General features: G+C 42.5%; 1 protein-coding gene and 1 long non-coding RNA gene across 4 annotated transcripts in view; one reads left to right on the top strand and one right to left on the bottom strand.

Moving 5' to 3' along the window:
• NFIA (nuclear factor I A) overlaps positions 1-22812 on the bottom strand; it is a 338101-nt gene that overhangs the window by 248715 nt on the left and 66574 nt on the right. The gene's annotated exons all lie outside the window — the stretch shown is intronic.
• LOC142217814 (uncharacterized) lies at positions 1743-21287 on the top strand. 2 transcript variants are annotated; one of them, XR_012717433.1, is made up of 3 exons: positions 1743-1931; positions 6627-6699; positions 19518-21287. It is a non-coding gene; the product is annotated as an uncharacterized LOC142217814 (long non-coding RNA). The 2 variants fall into 2 exon arrangements; XR_012717432.1 differs by having other exon boundaries at positions 6627-6709.

Here is a 22812-nt window from a genome sequence, read left to right as displayed (position 1 = left end):
TATTTTGATATATTTGTAAATAATTGTTACTTTTTCCTACTAAGCTACAAATTCTCCCTCCACCCCAGGCCTGCAGGTTGCCCTGTATCTGGCCTATATTCTCTCCACTATATATTCCTCTTTATACATCAGTCTGTAGGTTTTGCACCAGTTTTGCTCAGGCCCAGACATACATGTGATACAAGGTCTCTGTTATTATCAGGTCATCAAATATAACAGAGGCAGAAGAAACACAAGAGCAGCAAAGTCTTTCAGATAAGTTTTATTGAACATTAAGTTAAATCAGTGAAAAAAAATCCCCCCCTCCTTAGCCTGAGAGGAGAAGATCTGTAAGAGCTGTCCCCACAGCTATATTCATGTATATGAGGGCAGTATAACATGGCGCTGATATGTCCAGGATATGTGGGGTCTGGATATGGATATTTGTGATGGCTTAAACGTATCGTGTGTCAGCCCTGTGAGAAATGTGAACACTTAGGACAGGACTTATCTTATAAGAATGTGACGGATTTAGGACCTTTGGAAATAGAATCAATCTTGTAAGGATGACTAAAGATACAGGGAGCCCCTAAATATATCCTAAGCCCCCCCCATATGTAATAACAGGAGCGAAAAGAGACATGCTATATTATAGGAGAGCAAATAGATACAATGTTATATCTGAACCAAACTATGATAGGCACATATAATATATACTGATAGTATATACACAGGTGCCGGATTGTATTATATATTCTATCTATCTATCATCTATCTATCTTCTATCTATCTCCTATCTATCTATCTATCTATCTATCTCCTATCTATCTATCTATCTATCTATCTATCTATCTCCTATCTATCTATCTATCTATCTATCTCCTATCTATCTATCTATCTCCTATCTATCTATCTATCTATCTATCTATCTATCTATCTATCTATCATCTCCTATCTATCTATCTATCTATCTATCTATCTCCTATCTATCTATCTATCTATCTATCTATCTATCTATCTATCTATCTATCTCCTATCTATCTATCTATATATCTCCTATCTATCTATCTATCTATATATCTCCTATCTATCTATCTATCTATCTATCTATCTATCTATCTATCTATCTCCTATCTATCTATCTATCTATCTATCTATCTATCTCCTATCTATCTATCTATCTATCTATCTCCTATCTATCTATCTATCTCCTATCTATCTATCTATCTATCTATCTATCTATCTATCTCCTATCTATCTATCTATCTATCTATCTATCTATCTCCTATCTATCTATCTATCTATCTATCTATCTATCTCCTATCTATCTATCTATCTATCTATCTATCTATCTATCTATCCATCCTATGTTACATTTCTCAGCTGTTTTTGGGTGTTTTTTTATATGACAATATCATCTCTCTCTGTTTCTTGTATCTGACTACAGATGTAGCAGAGCTGTAGTTGTGTAATATAATGTTGTCCCAATCTTTGTAAGTTGCCTGGTTTAGGGTAATACAATGCACCAGATATATATTACATTTGCCTACTAGAAATACAATTGGAAGGTGCGTCATATTTGCTGCACAGTGTGCACTGAGTCCTGGGCACAGATAACTTCTCCTGCGATCAATATCTCCCCAGGACTCCAGTTCTCAGTCTCTGTAATTACTGAATTAATCTTTACAATTAAAGCAAAGCCCTTACTGAGCTCCCTGGATACCCTGGAGCTGGGACCTGCAGCCTGCCCTAGCTGTGCCCAGTGCCAGGGGGCAGGCAGTGCTGGCAGCGCTCACCTTGCAGGATACTTTATAACTAGGCTATTATTGTGCAAGATCCACACCAGGCTGGCGGCTGCAGATAACGCGGAGGTTCCTGCACATCCCAGGCAGCTTCATACGTGGATGGGTCTCTTGTGCTGCAGGATCCCGGTGTCAGGTCCAAGGCTGCGGGTGAGACGAGTCCACACAGCAGGACTGGTGTCCCTGAAGCATGCTCAGCTCAGCTATATCCAGCTCAATGCACATGTCTGTACTACAGGGCAGTCTGTCCCCTGCTCAGTGCTGTGATCCAGGGGCGTTGCAGAGAGCAGGGAGTGAATCACAGCCAGGAGTGCAAGAGCAACCTCTATAGACAAGGCTGCAATGTGCACACAGCCCAGTCCTCTGCCCATTCTGTGCACAGCAGGCACTATGCTGTGGACTCACGCGGGGGGCACTAGAAGGTTCCAAACTTATCCCTCTACTTGCACTCTAGTTTGTTTTTTTTTGGCATGTACTCACTTCCCTGAGCCTATGTACTGCCTTAATTTGCCTACACCCTGCTTTCCTTTTCTTGCTCCCTGCTTTCTCCTGCCTGCACCCTGATTATATTAGCTTGCGCTTTGCTTTCCCTTGCTTGCACCCTGATTATATTAGCTTGCACCTTGCTTTCCCATGCCTGCACCCTGATATATTAGCTTGCACCTTGCTTTCCCTTGCCTGCACCCTGATTGCATTAGCTTGCACCTTGCTTTCCCTTGCCTGCACTCTGATTATATTAGCTTGCACCTAGTTTTCCTTTGCCTGCACCCTGACTATATTAGATTAGAACTTGCTTTCCCTTGCCTGCACCCTGATTATATTAGCTTGCACCTTGCTTTCCCATGCCTGCACCCTGATATATTAGCTTGCACCTTGCTTTCCCTTGCCTGCACCCTGATTGCATTAGCTTGCACCTTGCTTTCCCTTGCCTGCACTCTGATTATATTAGCTTGCACCTAGTTTTCCTTTGCCTGCACCCTGACTATATTAGATTAGAACTTGCTTTCCCTTGCCTGCACCCTGATTATATTAGCTTGCACCTTACTTCCCCTGCCTGCACTCTGACTTCCTCTGCTTGCACCTTGCTTTCCTCCTTTAGTACAAGTCATTATCTTTTCTGCTCTTCACAAACATCTTTCATGTACAATCTTATAGATATATTTAATTTAGCAATGAATATTAGAATTAGGTAAATGCATGTCATCTATATATCATATATATAAACTTACTTATATGTTTAATCTCAGATACATTCAGTAATGTTACATCCTCTATTTCTCAGGGGGCGATGTTTAGGTCATTATCAAAGATTATCATCAGAAGTTGCAGATATTACCAGAGGGTGGGGCATTATTCATTATCAAGAGATTGAGCCCTATTTATTATTAGGAAGGCGGAGCCTGAGTCATCATAAAGGGGTGGAGCTTCAGTTCTTGAAAGAGGCGGATCATAACTCTATATCAAGGGATATATTAGCGAATGTTAACTGTAAATACCAGATTTCTATTCACTTGTTGTTTATTATATATATATATATATATATATATATATATATATATATATATGTCTATAGTTGTTTTCAATCCTATATAACATATCAAGATAGTGCTATATATACTGCTATATATAAAAGTATCTCGCACATATTTCTCTATATACATGTATCACATCTACAGTGTACAGATATGTCTACATATAGTGCTATATATACATATAACATAACTACATAGTGTTATATAGAAATGTTTCCTTTGCTCTGAGCATTGTATCCAGTGATGCAATGTATATAATATATATAGTCCCTGTATATTCCTCCCTCCTTCCCTCTTTATATATTATTCGTTACAATGTGTCCCTATCATATATTGTTCTCTATCCTGTATACTGCTATATACATTATATAATGGACAGACCTCTTATATTATAATCACACAGGTCTCCCATCGTCACTACGGCACATATTACTATTATTACTATGTTATTATAATCTGATCATTTACAATCCAGTTTCTATCAGGGGATCCGGGATTATTATAGGAGATTAGTAGTCGGGGACGTCAATGTCGGGGAAATCTCAATGTTGTCTAATATTAGATATAATATAAGAATGTCGGGATATGTCGTGTAATAATCTATAACAGGAACAATGACGTCAGCAGTAAATAATAATAAATAATAATAATGTGACGTCATAAATCCTAATTCCTGATCATTTCACACTTTGCTGACCCGACACATCGAATACAAGTCATTTCCATTGTATCAGTCGTGTTCTCATATGTTTTATTACACACAATAAATCCGACAATCCTTCTGTTAGAGAATTATCCGCAATGTGCGCGATTTATACAGAACTGGAATTTATTACTGATTTATAGAATGTTTGTTGTGTGATGTTATATCAGCTCATATTATATGATATCCTGGATCTATCGCTTCTTCTACATATTCAGCTCATCGCCTCAAATTATTTTCTCAATTGGTAATAAAAATGTGAACGAATGGAACGAATCAGAATCGAAACATTGTCCCGAATCACCGGGGAAGAAATCCTTAGATTATGTGTTATTACATTGTATCAGGTATTATTTCATTATATTATTACATTGTATCAGTATTATTATATTATACAACACATATTATTACAATGTATCGGTATTATTATATTATACTACACATATTATTACAATGTATCGGGTATTATTTCATTATATTATTACAATGTATCAGGTATTATTATATTATACTACATATATTATTACATTGTATCAGGTATTATTATATTGTACTACATATATTATTACATTGTATCAGGTATTGTTATATTGTACTACATATATTATTACAATCTATCTGGCAGTATTTCATTATATTATTACATTGTACTCTAAATTATTACAAAGTATAAGGTATTGTTTAAGGTGTATTATGTATTATTACATTCTATATTACTTTATAATATTGTATATTATTACATTGCATTAGATATTATGATGTAATTGTATTATTACATTGTATCAGGTTTATTACACTGTACCATATATGTTATTACAAAGTGAAATGTATTATTCCATTATATTAGATATTATTTCATTCTGTTATATATTATTATATTTCCTGTGAATTTGGAAGCTGTGTCTTCATATATAGAGCTTGAAAAAAAGTTACCTGGTACTGGTGTATTTACATGTGTGTCTCTAATATATATAATGTAACAATATACAATACAATATAATAATACATCATTCAATATAATAATTTACAATACAATAAAGTAATATAGAATGTAATAATACCTGATACAAATCAACAATATCTTATACTTTATAATAACTTAGAGTACAATGTAAAAATATAATATAATAATACCTGATACAGTGTAATAATATATGTAGCATAATATAATAATACCTGATACATTGTAATAATATATGTATCATAATATAATAATACCGTATGCATTCTAATAATATATGTAGTATAATATAATAATTCCTGATACATTGTAATAATATAAAGAAATAATACCTGATACAATGTAATAATATGTGTAGTATAATATAATAATACCGTATACATTGTAATAATATGTGTAGTATAATATAATAATACCTGATACAATGTAATAATATATGTAGTATAAAATAATAATACCTGATACAATGTAATAACACATAATCTAAGGATTTCTTCCCCATTGATTTGGAACAATGTTTCGGTTCTGATTCGTTCCATTCGTTCACATTTTTATTACCAATTGAGAAATTAAATTGAGGCGATGAGCTGAATATGTAGAAGAAGCGATAGATCCAGGATATCATATAATATGAGCTGATATAACATCACACAACAAACATTCTATAAATCAGTAATAAATTCCGGTTCTGTATAAATCGCGCACATTGCGGATAACTCTCTAACAGAAGGATTGTCGGATTTATTGTGTGTAATAAAACATATGAGAACACGACTGATACAATGGAAATGACTTGTATTCGATGTGTCGGGTCAGCAAAGTGTGAAATGATCAGGAATTAGGATTTATGACGTCACATTATTATTATTTATTATTTACTGCTTACGTCATTCCTGTTATAGATTATTACACGACATATCCCGACATTCTTATATTATATCTATTATTAGACAACATTGAGATTTCCCCGACATTGACGTCCCCGACTACTAATCTCCTATAATAATCCCGGATCCCCTGATAGAAACTGGATTGTAAATGATCAGATTATAATAACATAGTAATAATAGTAATATGTGCCGTAGTGACGATGGGAGACCTGTGTGATTATAATATAGGAGGTCTGTGCATTATATAATGTATATAGCAGTAGACAGGATAGAGAACAATATATGATAGGGACACATTGTAACAAATAATATATAAAGAGGGAGGAATATACAGGGACTATATATATTCTATACATTGTATCACTGGCTGCTGGATTCAGTGCACTCTGTAGGTCTGTCAGAGCAATGGAAGGGTATACAATGTTTATCCACTATATATAGATGCAGGACTATGTAGATATGTTATGTATAGTGTCATGTAGATATATATGTATATATAGCACTATGTGTAGTACATATGTGTATATCTATAGTGCAATGTAGAGGTGTCATGGATGATGATGTGATTGACAGGTTTGTCTTTTGGCTCAGTGTTACTGTGTATATAGCTCTATCTATGTCTATATACTTACACTTATATAGGTATATATTGTATATATAGTACTATATGGGGTTGCAAGTCCTGCTGCTGTCTTTTGGGTATGACATGGAGGTTCTGATGAAGTGACTGACAGATCTGTCCTTTGGTCGCTGTCACAGGAGGATTTCGCTGAGCGAGCAGCAGATGAGTGGACAGTCCAGACAGCGGCCGGTACAAGCAGCGCCATCACAGGTCTGGACCGGTCAGTGCACACAATACAATGAGGAATAATCCAGGGCAGAAATGACAATCTAACCAGAGCAGTGGGGAGAAATCCAGGCAGGGGGGGCAGGGGCAGAAATATGGGGCAGCAGAGATGGTCAGACATCGAGAAGACAACTGGGGAATGACCAAAGACACTTCTGTGGTCTATAACATGGCTGATAATGGCTGAAACTACTGCTGTCAGGTGAACCCGATAGGTGCAGGTCCAATCTGTAGGAGAACATCATCAGCTTGTTCATCCCATATACGTGAATGGAGCAGGGGCCACAGCTGTACATGGCTCTATATAATACACAGGACCCTATATAATACACAGGTCTCTATATAATACACAGGACTCTATATAACACACTGGGCCCTATATAATATGCAGGACTCTATATAATACGCAGAGCCCTATATCATACACAGGACCCTATATAATATACAGGACCCTATATAATACACAGGACCCTATATCATACACCGGACTCTATATAATACACAGGACCCTATATAATATGCAGGACTCTATATAATACACAGGACTCTATATAATATACAGGACCCTATATAATATACAGGACCCTATATAATACACAGGACCCTATATCATACACCGAACCCTATATAATACACAGGACCCTATATAATACACAGGACTCTATATAATACACAGGACCCTATATAATACACAGGGCCATATATAATACACAGGATCCTATATAATACAAAGGACCCTATATAATACACAGGACCCTATATCATACACCGGACTCTATATAACACACTGGGCCCTATATAATATGCAGGACTCTATATAATACGCAGAGCCCTATATCATACACAAGACCCTATATAATATACAGGACCCTATATAATGCACAGGACCCTATATCATACACCGGACTCTATATAATACACAAGACCCTATATAATATGCAGGACTCTATATAATACACAGGACTCTATATAATATACAGGACCCTATATAATATACAGGACCCTATATAATACACAGGACTCTATATGATACACAGGACCCTATATAATACAAAGGACCCTATATAATACACAGGACTCTATATAATACACAGGACCCTATATAATACAAAGGACCCTATATAATATACAGGACCCTATATAATACACAGGACCCTATATCATACACCGAACCCTATATAATACACAGGACCCTATATAATACACAGGACTCTATATAATACACAGGACCCTATATAATACAAAGGACCCTATATAATACACAGGACCCTATATAATACACAGGGCCATATATAATACACAGGATCCTATATAATACAAAGGACCCTATATAATACACAGGACCCTATATCATTCATCGGACCCTATATCATATACAGGACTCTATATAATACACAGGACTCTATATAATATACAGGACCCTATATAATACACAGGACCCTATATCATACACCGAACCCTATATAATACACAGGACCCTATATAATACACAGGACTCTATATAATACACAGGACCCTATATAATACAAAGGACCCTATATAATACACAGGACCCTATATAATACACAGGGCCATATATAATACACAGGACCCTATATCATACACCGGACTCTATATCATACACCGGACCCTATATAATACACAGAACCCTATATCATTCACCGGACCCTATATCATATACAGGACTCTATATAATACACAGGACTCTATATAATATACAGGACCCTATATAATACACAGGACCCTATATCATACACCAGACCCTATATAATACACAGGACCCTATATAATACACAGGACCCTATATCATTCACCGGACCCTATATCATATACAGGACTCTATATAATACACAGGACTCTATATAATATACAGGACCCTATATAATACACAGGACCCTATATCATACACCAGACCCTATATAATACACAGGACCCTATATAATACACAGGACCCTATATCATTCACCGGACCCTATATCATACACCAAACTCTATATAATACACAGGACCCTATATCATATACAGGACTCTATATAATACACAGGACCCTATATCATACACAGGACCCTATATAATACACAGGACCCTATATCATACACAGGACTCTATATAATACACAGGACTCTATATAATACACAGGACTCTATATAATACACAGGACCCTATATAATACACAGGACTCTATATCATATACAGGACTCTATATAATACACAGGACCCAATATAATACACAGGACCCTATATCATACACCGGACTCTATATCATACACCGGACCCTATATAATACACAGGACCCTATATCATACACCGGACCCTATATAATACACAGGACTCTATACAGTGGGCCGCCTGCCATGGCAGAACAGGGGTTCAGTGTGATATGTGAAGATATTCGGGACGTATCCTGCGGATCTCCCAGGAGTGTCTGAGATGTTTATACTTCTATTATAATTGACATCAGTATTCTCCAGCTGGGAGTTGTAGTCCGCCAATGTGGAGCGCTCACTATGGCCGCCAGTCGCTGCAGCCATCTGTGTAGTCTGTGACCGATGGGTATTCCAGCCTGTGAATAGACATCAGCAGCAAGAGCGACACCTACAGGCCGGAACTAGACAAACCCTTCAAGAAATAAACAAAAACTTTTTACAAAGTTTCTTTCCACTTTCTGCAGGTAACAGGCGCGGCGGAGAATGGGTGGCCATTAAAATCTTATGGAAAAAAGAGTGAGGCTTGTCCGTCCCTGGAGCGGCTGATATGGGAGTCTTCTAGATTTTACCGTTTGGTGGCCACACACCAGATAGATTGGTTGGTACAAGTTTGGCTGACAGCTATTCCCCCTGACCCACCATACACATGCACACTAGGCTTGGCCACACCTTCATGTATGAAAGGTCAGAAGGGAATAGGCCGGTGGCGGCGGCGGAGGATCTCCCTCTAACATAATGGGCTCAGATGTAGTCAGGCCGCAGTACCCAGTGTCACCACTATATGGTGGATGGAGCTACAGCTTTGCGTCTAGTACTTGAATGGAAACAGAGTTGCCTCGTCCAGTTTCCGGTGCCTGGAGAGGGCTGGGTCAGCTGATCAGTGTGGGGGCAAAGTGTCAAACCCCACCGATCAGATACTGATGACGAATTGGTGGCTTTAATAAATGCAAATCTTTAGTAATCTCTGGCGCCCCCAACTTTAGAATTGCAACAAATTTAGGAACCAACAGGAGCGATTTTAACGAATGTCCGAAAAATACAGACTAGAAAATAAACTAAAAAGTGACTCCATAATTGACCCCTGAATGTCCTGAACACAAACATAGTATCAGCAATAAGTGAAACATTGTTGCAATCGAAATCTACACATGGCCGTAGCTATGGCGACCAGAAAGCCTCCATCCTTTACACTGCATTTCTATCACTTCAGCTAGATTAACCCTCTCATTGCCGGGTAACCTGTCACCCCGCAGTGACCCCGCTAATAAACCCCACGCCTCCTCCTGCCTTTCCTGGAATTGAGCACAACCTGCAGATTTTTCTCTCCCCAACCAAAAAAAAAAATTCATGATCCTTCCAGAGAAAATAAATCCCAAAGTTCACGCCAGCGGCAGCTCAGGTTTTCCGTACAGTCAGTGCGGACATTTATCAGACGTCTACAGCTGCTGTGTAGTAGAAAGGGAGCAGAGAGCGCCCCCAAGCCTGCGTGGACAGTCAGAGAATAGATTTTTTAAACCTTTTTTTTAGGTATATTCTGTACATGCCAAATAAAGGTTATGGGGCCCCTACCGATGATTAGGGCCATAGTGGAGATTCACTGGACTCTCCAGCACCTCCCTATGGTCAGTCCAGCCCCATCTATAGGGTGAGAAGCAGCGCCTGGACACGTTCCAGTAAGGGAATCTTTGGCGCTACGTTACTTTTCTCCAAAAAATCCAATAAAATTGTTAGTTTTGGAAAAAGTTGAAAAACTTCTCGATCCCAGCCTGCTGTTCTCAGCTTTCCCCGGCCTCCTACCCTTATGCTGACTGCGGCCACTAGAGGGCGATGTGGAAATAAGAATATAAATCATGTGTGCGTGCTGCTGAGTGGCGGCGGGCGCAGCATCTCCGGACAGGCGATGGGCAGGCAGCTGCTTCAGATCAGCCATGCTTCACACCACAAGTATAATTCACGGCACAAGCTTTTCAGCGCAGTCAATGCGTTTTGGGCACTGACACCAGGCCCGCTCCCCTGCTTTCACCCCCCCCCCCCTCCGCAGCACAATATTTGGATTATTACAGTAATTATACCCCAGGAATTGTCCAATGTAAATGTAGTAATTAAGATGGGAGGAGCCGTCCACTGGACGCCATCTTGCTAGAACGCACCTGTCACTGGTTAGGACCATTGCGCCGTATTAATCACCGCGTGGCGATGAACTGGTGGGAACCAGATGGTAAAAACAATGATATAATAAAGCGGTGAATGGGGGGGGGGGGGGTCAGGATAATAGTGGGACTGTGTGAGCAGGCATGGGAAAATGTCAGGCTGGGGATGGACTACAACTCCCAGCATGTACACGGCTGGCAACACATATGGAGATAATACAGCTCACAGCTGAGGGTTTGATACAATTGTATCCAGTCCAGGCAATGCTCTGTGAGGTAAACACACCAGCGGCGCAGATGTCTCTCCTGATATTTTGTTACAATGTATCAGTCTACTTAGCTTAAAAGACATTAAAGATCCCGTCACTGTAGAATGCAGAAATAATTTCTGTGTGTGAATGGGGACATATATTGTTTGCAATACAATGTCCTGAAATTTTGTTACAATGTATCAGTGCAGGTAACCTGTGTCAGCTTGGAGTCTCACAGGGGATAGTATGGAGTGGATACAGTTGTAACAAACCCCCAGCAGTGAGAATTAGCCAAAGTGGATGAGGGTAAACCTGTACTTACCAGGCTGGTCTCTACTTTCTGCTGCCGTCCTGACACATGGGAAATGCTTGATCAGTCACTGGCTGTAGCAGGGACCAGCAGAGTCAGGACATAGAGACCAGCAGGGTCAGGATGTAGAGACCAGCAGGGTCAGGATGTAAAGACCAGCAGGGGAAGGATGTAGAGACCAGCAGGGTCAGGATGTAGAGACCAGCAGGGGAAGGATGTAGAGATCAGCAGGGTCAGGATGTAGAGACCAGCAGGGGCAGGACGTAGAGACCAGCAGGGTCAGGATGTAGAGACCAGCAGGGGAAGGATGTAGAGATCAGCAGGGTCAGGATGTAGAGACCAGCAGGGGCAGGCCATATAGACCAGCAGGGGCAGGACGTAGAGACCAGCAGGGTCAGGATGTAAAGACCAGCAGGGGTAGGATGTAGATATCAGCAGGGTCAGGATGTAAAGACCAGCAGGGGAAGGATGTAGAGACCAGCAGGGTCAGGACATATAGACCAGCAGGCGCAGGATGTACAGACCAACAGGGTGAGGATATAGAGACAAGCAGGGTCAGGATTTAGAGACCAGCAGGGTCAGGATGTAGAGACCAGCAGGGGCAGGCCATATAGACCAGCAGGGGCAGGACGTAGAGACCAACAGGGTGAGGATATAGAGACCAGCAGGTAAGGATGTAGAGACCAGCAGGGTCAGGACGTAGAGACCAGAAAGTTCAGGAGGTAGAGACCAGCAGGGTCAAGGCGTAGAGACCAGCTGGGTCAGGATGTGGAGACAAGCAGGGGCAGGACATAGAAACCAGCAGGTAAGGACTGTAATGGGGAATCAGTGACCTTTATTGCTCTATCCCACCCTGAGGCCTTCGCTAAATTTCTTTTCCACTGAGCAACCCCTTTAAGTGATGACGTTCACCCCCTGGATGTTTCATTTACAGCAAAAAGGGAGAAACTGAGTGTAAATGTATTAGGAAACAGCATAAATCTAGGTACATGGTAATGTTATATTAATCGGTAATTTGATAGTTGTAGCTGCTGAATTACCAAATATTCCGGATTACTGGATGGTCAGAGCGACGTACAGAGAACCCAGGGGGACAGCAACACAAAATATCAGGAAAATATCTTCCTAATAATTTCCTCAGTCTTCATTATTTTTGACTCTCCCTATGGATAGAGCTCTCATCTCTGTATTTGTCAGTGTCAGCTGTGTTGTTGGCACAGTCGGGGTCATGATTGGCAGCAGACGTTGCGGCGGCCAGGCAGAGGCGCTGTGGTGGGGTATCGTATTTTCGGGGCCCCTGATTTCCTCTGCTTTCTGACTCCACGCTTGCTCATTGTCTGCTGTGAATTATCCGGATATTTTCTCTTCCAAAATTCGCTTTACTAGACTGACTTGGATTTGTCATCAATGTTCTCAGACTCACAAAGATTGGCAATCTGAGAAACAAATAATCTTAGAAAAGTCAAATTCCTCAACTCTTAGTAGATTAGAAAAATCTGGCGTCTGAGGTTCTGCGGGCTCCGCACGTGTCCAGGTCATGTGATCTCCATGTGAGGCTGGGGATGACCAATGGGGTCTCCAGTCCTAGAGACGACGCATTTCTTCATAAATCCCCATCTATAAATTGTGTCATATCAAGCCCTGTTCTCATAAAACAACATAGAAGCGCATCATTATATGCAAATAACATAAGCCACACCCCTTCATGGTTTGGTATGTTGGGAGGAATGGGGTGCTATAGTGTTGGAAAAAAAAAACACAAAAAAGGTAACATAAAAATGTCTACTGAGAGGGCGGGGGCGGGTCTTCCCTGGTGTGATGTCAGAGCTGTGCTATGTGTTCGGAGCCAATCAGATGCCTCTTCTTACTACTCTCCACTCTCTCTCATGCAATCCACACAATCTGAGAAAGAGATACTGCTGCCACATCCTCCTCATTATCCTGCAGCTGCAACCCCTCCTCTCCCCACTCCCTGTCCTGCAGCTGCACCCCTTCCTCCCTGTCCTTTGACAGTATCCTCCTCCTCTCACTCCTCCTTGCCTTGTGGCTGCACTCCCTTCCTCCCTGTCCTGCAGCTGCGTCCTCCTCCTCTCTCTTCTCCCTGTCCTTCAGCTCCCTTCTTTCACTATTCTCTGTTCTACAGTTGCACCCCCTCCTCCCTGTCCTACAACATCATTTCCATCCTCTTCTTCCTCTATGTCCTGCAGCTTCATTTCCCTCCTATCCCTCCTCCCTGTCCTGCAGCTTCATTTCCCTCCTATCCCTACTCCCTGTCCTGCAGCTTCATTTCCCTCCTATCCCTCCTCCCTGTCCTGCAGCTTCATTTCCCTCCTCTCCTTCCTCCCTGTCCTGCAGCTTCATTTCCCTCCTATCCCTCCTCCCTGTCCTGCAGCTTCATTTCCCTCCTATCCCTCCTTCCTGTCCTGCAGATTCATTTCCCTCCTATCCCTCCTTCCTGTCCTGCAGCTTCATTTCCCTCCTATCCCTCCTCCCTGTCCTGCAGCTTCATTTCCCTCCTATCCCTCCTCCCTGTCCTGCAGCATCATTTCCCTCCTCTCCTTCCTCACTGTCCTGCAGCTTCATTTCCCTCCTATCCCTCCTCCCTGTCCTGCAGCTTCATTTCCCTCCTCTCCCTCCTCCCTGTCCTGCAGCTTCATTTCCCTCCTCTCCTTCCTCTCTTTTCTCTTTTTAGTATATACACCTTGCTATCAGTGAATGAAATCCAGGAGCTGAAATCTCTTCCTGTCCACACATGGCAGATTCTGTCGCTTGCTTGAGGTTTGCAGAAACCCGTCACATGGTGCAGAAAAAACCTCATTCATATTTACAGAAGAGATTTTCAGACATAGAAATTTCTGCAACAAGTCAGCTGTGTGTGAACATTCCCTTCTACTCCTTACACAGCAGCGGGAGTTATCAGAAGTGGATACATTGTAACTGTAACGGTGACATGAACTCTCCTTGTGATCAGAGGGGTCCGACCTCTGAGACCCCCATTGATTCTGTGATTGAAAGTACCCCAGTGCCTTCTACTAATTTTCCCTGCAGTGAATGGCTCAGGACGCAGTGTCCTTGTACAGCTGAATGGCTGGAACAGTGTGCAGGGAAAACGTGGAAGGGTATGCAGTGCTGAACTGGTGCTGGGGCCCTCTATTCTCAGGGTCTTTTGGGGGCCCATAGGCTGGATCTCCATAAAGTGATTGGAGATTGGATCCTGTAAGATCTCAGGGTAACACACAGATATTACACCTGCGAGTGGCGAGGAGGGGGCAGTTAATGGGCCAGCGGTGGGCGGATACAGACATTCAGCTCCAGTCTATGGCGGTAGATTAAGCCCCTTTATGACAATATTGATGGAGCTATTTCTAGTAATGAAAACTTCTCCATCATAACAAGGTTCTTATTGAATGAATCTATCTATCTATCTATCTATCTATCTATCTATCTATCTCCTATCTATCTATCTATCTCCTATCTATCTATCTATCTATCTATCTATCTATCTATCATCTATCTATCTATCTATCTATCTATCTATCTCCTATCTATCTATCTATCTATCTATCTATCTTCTATCTATCTATCTATCTATCTATCTATCTATCTATCTCCTATCTATCTATCTATCTATCTCCTATCTATCTATCTATCTATCTATCTATCTATCTATCTATCTATCTATCTATCTATCGATCTATCTGATATCTATATATTTGATTCTATTGTATACAGTATGCAGTAACTTCAGAGCTCCCCCTAGAGGTGACTACACACAGACTATTATTTATACAGGACTTGTTTGCATTTTCCCCTATCACAAACCTTGGAAATTGATGACTAAAGTGACAAGTGGGTGTTGCCATTTCTCTTGTCATTGCTCCTACCTCCTCTGGGCTCTCAGCCCTGATTGGACAATTTCAGTGTATAGGGACACACCCCTAACCTGGCCTTTGTCTATTTGTAGGAGGAATAACAGAGTTATAGGAGAAGATGCTGCAGATTTGTTATTTCCCAGGAATATAAGTATTTACTGATGTAGATCTGTGTGGAGAGGCGACGACTGTAACCCTTCCAGTATCCGCGTATCAGCGATGTAGCACCTTGTTATTTATATATGTAATAATTCATTATTCAGAGTGACATTTCTATCCTCTCTAGATGATAAACCAGACTGATGGGGGAGGGGGGGTTATTGGATTTTTCGTCCATTCCTGTGCTGTAATGGTTAACTAATCAGACACGGCAGCGCCGATCTCCGGCATTACCCGAGAGCCACTAAAGCATGTTCAGCCGCTCTACAGATCCCGGATCTTGTCCTTCCTTACAAGAAATCACTAAACAGCGCAGATTACATCTGTTGTAGAATTACAGCAATCTGACTCATTTATCTGAGATTAGTGACGCAGCCGTAACGACGGCGATTAGAGGGATCCATCATTAACTGCACAGACCTAGTTACATCAATCCCTGGAATTGTGTAAGGGGATCGGAAAGTCGCCATATGGCTGTAATCCTGATCTATACCATTATTACATTAGGGCGGATGATACAATGTCACTCTATGGGGGATGGACTGACATGTACACAGTATGTACATATAATGGAGACTACTGACAGCTACAGCTCCCGCCTGTCACCAGTGATGTCATCATGATATGACCCCTCCCACTAGGGGCAGACTCTGACCACTACACCCCCGCCTGTCACCAGTGATGTCATCATGATATGACCCCTCCCACTAGGGGCAGACTCTGACCACTACACCCCGCCTGTCACCAGTGATGTCATCATATAAACCCTTACTCTAGGGGCAGACTCTGACCACTACACCCCGCCTGTCACCAGTGATGTCATCATATGAATCCTCCCTCTAGGGGCAGACTCTGACCACTACACCCCCCACCTGTCACCAGTGATGTCATCATATGAATCCTCCCACTAGGGGCAGACTCTGACCACTACACCCCCACCTGTCACCAGTGATGTCATCATATAAACCCTTACTCTAGGGGCAGACTCTGACCACTACACCCCGCCTGTCACCAGTGATGTCATCATATGAATCCTCCCTCTAGGGGCAGACTCTGACCACTACACCCCCACCTGTCACCAGTGATGTCATCATATGAATCCTCCCTCTAGGGGCAGACTCTGACCACTACACCCCCACCTGTTACCAGTGATGTCATCATATGAACCCTCCCTCTAGGGGCAGACTATGACCACTACACCCCCCACCTGTCACCAGTGATGTCACGATGATGTCATCCCTTCCTCTAAATTTGCACATTTCACTTGCACTAATTGAACTTTTCTTTGAGAAAACTCTAATTGTGATGTTCCCCTTTAAGCCGAGCTATGTCAGGTATAGGGTCACGTGTAGCCGTATTATTCCTGCCCCTGTATTTTCCCACTTGCTGTGTTCGAGGTCTGCACGCCACGTTCCTTGATGTCTCATTTGGCCTCCATTAATGACATCACTTTGCATGCTTGGCTCATAATCCATCATTTGCTGATGTCACGAAGTGCACAATAAATCTGATTCCGTCCTACACTTTCCTGCTTCGGTGGAGATGTCAAATCTTCAATAACACGCTGTGAAAATATTTTGAAAAACCTCCATTGCTGACCTCAACACAATCTATTAGAAGCCGCATCTCCCGGGGCTGGAAATCTGTCTTAGACTTGGCTGAGCTGAAAACCAGGATTGAGAAATATCCAGGGCGGAGAGAATCCCACAGCCACTGCCCAGGGAGGCTTAAAGGAGCCCCAAACCTAAAAAATCACCCACAGACATAACAAGTGCAGACCTTACAGGAAAGCACAGCAAAAGCAAACTCCCAAAGATATCGTCAGGGATATCAGGATCCGTAAGCATCGGGCCATGTTCCCCCTCATACACCCGCACTGGTAATACCTTGTCCCTATGGGGAGATTAACCCCTGACCTCACCCCAGGGACCTCACATTATAACACTGCAGCTGACACATTGTGCCATGACCGGGCGGCTATACTGTGCATATATAATTCTCTCTGCAGTAATGAATAACATCCCTGGTGGTTTAGGGTAATGAAGGTGTTAATATACCCCTGGTGGGCTAGGGAAGTGATAACATGTCCAGCAGTCTGCAGGGGTGATAATATTCTGGAGCAATGAAGGGCTGAAGAAGTTACAACATCTGTAGTGATCTGAGATAAAGTTGTTATGAGGGTAATAAAGATAGTAAGTATAGCATCCCTGGTGAGGTAGGGCAATGAAGGTAGTAAGTATAGCATCCCTGGTGGGGTAGGGTAATGAAGGTAGTAAGTATAGCATCCCTGGTGGGCTAGGGCAATGAAGGTAGTAACTATAGCATCCCTGGTGGGCTAGGGCAATGAAGGTAGTAACTATAGCATCCCTGGTGGGGTAGGGTAATGAAGGTAGTAACTATAGCATCCCTGGTGGGGTAGGGCAATGAAGGTAATAACTATAGCATCCCTGGTGGGCTAGGGCAATGAAAGTAATAACTATAGCATCCCTGGTGGGGTAGGGCAATGAAAGTAATAACTATAGCATCCCTGGTGGGGTAGGGCAATGAAGGTAGTAACTATAGCATCCCTGGTGGGGTAGGGCAATGAAGATAATAACTATAGCATCCCTGGTGGGGTAGGGCAATGAAGGTAGTAAGTATAGCATGCCTGGTGAGTTAGGGCAATGAAGGTAGTAACTATAGCATCCCTGGTGGGGTAGGGCAATGAAGGTAATAACTATAGCATCCCTGGTGGGGTAGGGCAATGAAGGTAGTAACTATAGCATCCCTGGTGGGGTAGGGTAATGAAGGTAATAACTATAGCATCCCTGGTGAAGTAGGGCAATGAAGGTAATAACTATAGCATCCCTGGTGGGGTAGGGCAATGAAGGTAGTAACTATAGCATCCCTGGTGGGGTAGGGTAATGAAGATAATATCTATAGCATCCCTGGTGGGGTAGGGTAATGAAGGTAATAACTATAGCATCCCTGGTGGGGTAGGGCAATGAAGGTAATAACTATAGCATCCCTGGTGGGGTAGGGCAATGAAGGTAATAACTATAGCATCCCTGGTGGGCTAGGGCAATGAAGGTAGTAACTATAGCATCCCTGGTGGGGTAGGGTAATGAAGATAATATCTATAGCATCCCTGGTGGGGTAGGGCAATGAAGGTAGTAACTATAGCATCCCTGGTGGGGTAGGGTAATGAAGATAATATCTATAGCATCCCTGGTGGGGTAGGGTAATGAAGGTAATAACTATAGCATCCCTGGTGGGGTAGGGTAATGAAGGTAGTAACTATAGCATCCCTGGTGGGGTAGGGTAATGAAGGTAGTAACTATAGCATCCCTGGTGGGGTAGGGTAATGAAGGTAGTAACTATAGCATCCCTGGTGGGGTAGGGTAATGAAGGTAGTAACTATAGCATCCCTGGTGGGGTAGGGTAATGAAGGTAGTAACTATAGCATCCCTGGTGGGGTAGGGTAATGAAGATAATATCTATAGCATCCCTGGTGGGGTAGGGTAATGAAGGTAGTAACTATAGCATCCCTGGTGGGGTAGGGTAATGAAGGTAGTAACTATAGCATCCCTGGTGGGGTAGGGTAATGAGGATAGTAACTATAACCAGGAAGGTTAGGTTACTGAAGGAAGTATCTATAACATCCCTGGTGGGCTATAAACATAGAACCTGAGCCGGTAGAACACATATACATTCACAAGGGTTGTCATAGTTATTTTTTTATGTATTTGCGCTGTTGCATTTCTTGGGGTACAGTCTCCTTATGGGGCCCCTCCTGAGGGTCTCGGAGATCTTTAGCTTTCATTTGAGCTCTGTCCTGACTTTTTTCTAATGCACTTTCAACTCTCTTCCCCCAGTTGGAAACTTTGAGGCCTCGATAACTCAGGATTTTACTGCACAAATTCTGCTGCGTCTCCTGATCTAAGAATTCTAAGCAACCAATTGAATAAATTCCCAGAACTTCCCATCTAATGAAGGCAGGCCAAGACGTTGCGCTCATCTTCCATTCCTTCCCATTGTTTAATGTGCTGATGATTTAGAAATCCGTCCTATAAAAAGACGGCGCAAAAGCCATCCCCGATTCCTGAAAGAAGAAGTCGGAGTCTTGGCTCAGCGAGACGTGACCTGATCTGAATATTTGAAGTTCATTCAACCAATTTTGTCTATTTGTCTAGTTAAGTGTGTTTGCCGCGATGCAAACAGATGCCAGTTTTAAGACGGCTAAAGGTACAAAACGCCGGGTACACGGGCTGAGCCTTTTATCCTCCAACAAACATTATCCAAAACATTGAATTTGAGTCAACACCAGTTATTGGCGTTTTGGATGATGAACAGAACAATCATCTCTTTGGCGCTTCCCCCCCCCCCCCCAGATCTCGGTAGAACTTTTAAACTCTTGAGCACTGACACAAGTTCTGAGACTTGTCTCTATTTGTTCCGCAGCTGGGCTGTTACGTGTCCAAGAGCGGGGGCCAACTCCAGCTTCGCACCGACACGGGAATCCAGAAAGCAGATGACACAATATATCTTATTGTAGCTCCTCACAGAGGATTCTTACTCGTTGAGCGGCGCCAGAGCTCGACACATTCTTGCCAATAGTTTAACTTCCAATTTCCCATGACACTTTGCCCACTTCATGTCTAACTTTGTAAGAAAAGTAAGTGGCAGCAAATGTGTAAAAAGATGGCGTGGAGGCAAAATGGCGCCTGTGACTGTGACGGCGGGAAGACCTCAGAAATGGGAAGACGTGGAAGCCAAGATCAGAGATACTTTCCGGCCAATAGTTTAACCTCTCGTCTCCCAAACACTTTATCTACATCAGGTTTAAGATGGTAAGATAAGAGAGTTGCTGCAGATCTCGAAATAGATGGAAACAAGGCAAGATGGCGCCTGTGATGGCAAATGTGCCCGAGAAAGGGGAACAAGTGGAAGCCAAAACCTGAAACTACTTTGTGCTAATTCTCCAAGTATTTGTCCTCTGAATGCAACGATTGTGACCGGAAATCCCAAAGGAATCCAAGACAAGATGGCGCCTGTGATGAGGACGATGTCATTGGAAGAAGTGGATTCCAATTTATGGCACCCCCCTATACAGATACATAGGGACAGTATGGGATTCCCTATATACAGCTACATATGGACAGTATGGTGACCCCTATATACAGCTACATATGGACAGTATGGTGACCCCTATATACAGCTACATATGGACAGTATGGTGACCCCTATATACAGCTACATATGGACAGTATGGTGACCCCTATATACAGCTACATATGGACAGTATGGAGAACCCGCTGTGATTTTTTTTTTACTGGATGAAATATTTTTTCTTAAATCTGAAATAATAACATTGATAATAATGAATTTTATTGCAGTGTGAATTATACGATACATTGTATTCCCTCACCGCAGACATTATAGTTTTAATTATGTAGAATCACTTAATACAGGAATTGGCAGGAAAGTCAGAACCATCTATCTCCAAAATCTGTCCAGTTATCTATTAAAAATGCCGGATTTTTCTGCCGACTCATTTAATAAAGTAGGTAAAATCTGTTTGGTTGGGTTATACTAATCTATATATCAATTTGTCTATCTACCTATCTATCTATCTATCTATCTATCTATCTATCTATCTATCTCCTATCTATCTATCTATCTATCTATCTATCTATCTATCTATCTCCTATCTATCTATCTATCTATCTATCTATCTCCTATCTATCTATCTATCTATCTATCTATCTATCTATCTATCTCCTATCTATCTATCTATCTATCTATCTATCTCCTATCTATCTATCTATCTATCTATCTATCTCCTATCTATCTATCTATCTATCTATCTATCTATCTATCTATCTCCTATCTATCTATCTATCTATCTATCTATCTATCTATCTCCTATCTATCTATCTATCTATCTATCTCCTATCTATCTATCTATCTATCTATCTATCTATCTATCTATCTATCTATCTATCTATCCCTCATACAGAACATATACACATATTGTTATTATTATTATTATTATTATTATTATTTTTTCTATTGACCCTTTACTACGTCCGCTTACTATATTTTCCTTCCATATTGCCATGACATTCATTTCTAGCTCAAATGCTGTGGAAAATAATCCCTACAAAGGTCTGGACACAATCTAAGCATTCCATATTCCAGTGCTATTTCCAGTCTCATCTCCAGTGCCATCTCTAATGCCATCTCCAGTGCTATCTCCTTTGCCATCTCTAGTATAATCTCCTGTGCCATCCACAGTGCCATCTGTAGTGCATCCCCAGTTTCATCCCCAGTGCCATCCCCAGTGCCATCTCTAGTGAAATCCACAGTGCCATTTCTAATGCCATCCCCAGTTTCATTCGCACTGCCATCTCCAGTATCATCCCCAGTGCCATCTAAAGTGCCATCTTTAGTCCCCTCCCCAGAGCCATCCCCAGTTCTATCTCTAGTGCTATCCTCAGTGCCCTCCCCAGTGCCATCTCCAGTGTCCTCCCCAGTGCCATCTCCAGTGCCCTCCCCAGTGCCATCTCCAGTGCCATCCCCAGTACCCTCCCCAGTGCCATCTCCAGTACCCTCCCCAGTGCCATCTCCAGTGCCCTCCCCAGTGCCCTCCCCAGTGCCCTCTCCAGTGCCCTCCCCAGTGCCCTCTCCAGTGCCCTCCCCAGTGCCATCCCCAGTGCCCTCTCCAGTGCCCTCCCCAGTGCCATCCCCAGTACCCTCCCCAGTGCCATCCCCAGTACCCTCCCCAGTGCCCTCCCCAGTGCCATCCCCAGTACCCTCCCCAGGGCCATCTCCAGTGCCCTCCCCAGTGCCATCTCCAGTGCCATCCCCAGTACCCTCCCCAGTGCCATCTCCAGTGCCCTCCCCAGTGCCATCTCCAGTGCCCTCCCCAGTGCCATCTCCAGTGCCCTCCCCAGTGCCATCTCCAGTGCCCTCCCCAGTGCCATCCCCAGTACCCTCCCCAGTGCCATCTCCAGTGCCCTCCCCAGTGCCATCTCCAGTGCCCTCCCCAGTGCCATCTCCAGTGCCCTCCCCAGTGCCCTCTCCAGTGCCCTCCCCAGTACCCTTCCCAGTGCCATCCCCAGTGCCCTCCCCAGTGCCATCTCCAGTGCCCTCCCCAGTGCCATCTCC

The sequence above is a fragment of the Leptodactylus fuscus genome, chromosome 9, assembly GCF_031893055.1.
Source record: "Leptodactylus fuscus isolate aLepFus1 chromosome 9, aLepFus1.hap2, whole genome shotgun sequence".
In the NCBI taxonomy this organism is placed as follows: Eukaryota; Metazoa; Chordata; class Amphibia; order Anura; family Leptodactylidae; genus Leptodactylus; species Leptodactylus fuscus.
The sequence above is the reverse complement of the archived record's forward strand: the minus strand, read 5'-3'. Positions and strand labels throughout refer to the sequence as shown.